Genomic DNA, 1,054 nt, shown 5'->3' with positions numbered 1-1,054 from the left:
GGGAGAGTCATTCTGTTCTGATGCCTCATTAATTAACATACTCACCAGTTCGATTTCCACTCATTTACTTATTTATTTTTTCTAAAATTTTTGTTGCTTCTTGCAACCTCTTCAATAGTCATTGACTATCTCTGGACAGAGTCAACGACTATTGAAGAGGTTGCAAGAAACAATGAAAATTTTAGAAAAAATAAATAAGTAAATGAGTGGAAATCGAACTGGTGAGTATGTTAATTAATGAGGCATCAGAACAGAATGACTCTCCCCAGACACAATAATATATATATATGTACATAAATATCAAACGATGGAAATGAGTGCTCAACACTGCATTAGTGGATATAATTTCTTTATTTGTGAATTAAGGCTATCATTGGTTTCATGTTAAGAAAAGTAGGAAAATATCCCAGTGTCTTAACAATTTTTCAAGCCGATCATATGGAGAAAGATGTTTGCCTCCATTTTGGAAACAGTATGTGTATGTGTGTGTGTGTGTGTGCGCACGCGTGTATTTTGTCTGGTTATAGAGGAGGTGCAAGATCTTCTATTAGGAAACTGAAGTGGGGCATGGGGTAAGAAAGATTGAAAAACACTGCCTTATGTGATTTTCTAAAATTCACAAACCCATATCTATATTCCGTGGACAACCACCACCACCACCACCTTAATTTTTATAATGCTTTCAACGAAACAAAAATGGTTTCAGTGAGAAAAATTAGTTATATCAACATTTTCATCATTGTTTGAACATATACTTTTCTATGCTTGCATGGGTCAAATGGAATTTGTTGAGGCATATTTTCTACAGCAGGATGCCCTTCCTGCTGCCAACTCTCGCCTGTTTCCAAGTAAGATAATATTTCCCCATGGCCACGTTTCCATGGAAGACTGGAAATGAAGCACACCACTTGACCACTTGTATGATGGTGAGCTTATTTACAACAATTATGAGATATCACGACAAAGACATACAGACACATATGCAGACATATACATATATACATACACACACACACATATGTGTGTATATATATATATATATATATATATATAT

The 1,054-nt window shown here is 34.8% G+C and overlaps 1 protein-coding gene across 2 annotated transcripts in view; it reads right to left on the bottom strand.

The window, feature by feature from the left end:
* Positions 1-1,054, bottom strand: part of LOC106873594 (low-density lipoprotein receptor-related protein 6) — a 699,058-nt gene that overhangs the window by 26,876 nt on the left and 671,128 nt on the right. The window lies entirely within an intron of this gene.

The sequence above is a fragment of the Octopus bimaculoides genome, chromosome 1 (genome assembly GCF_001194135.2).
Source record: "Octopus bimaculoides isolate UCB-OBI-ISO-001 chromosome 1, ASM119413v2, whole genome shotgun sequence".
NCBI classification, from domain to species: domain Eukaryota; kingdom Metazoa; phylum Mollusca; class Cephalopoda; order Octopoda; family Octopodidae; genus Octopus; species Octopus bimaculoides.
Note: the sequence above shows the minus strand (reverse complement) of the source record. Positions and strands in the feature narration are given on the sequence as shown.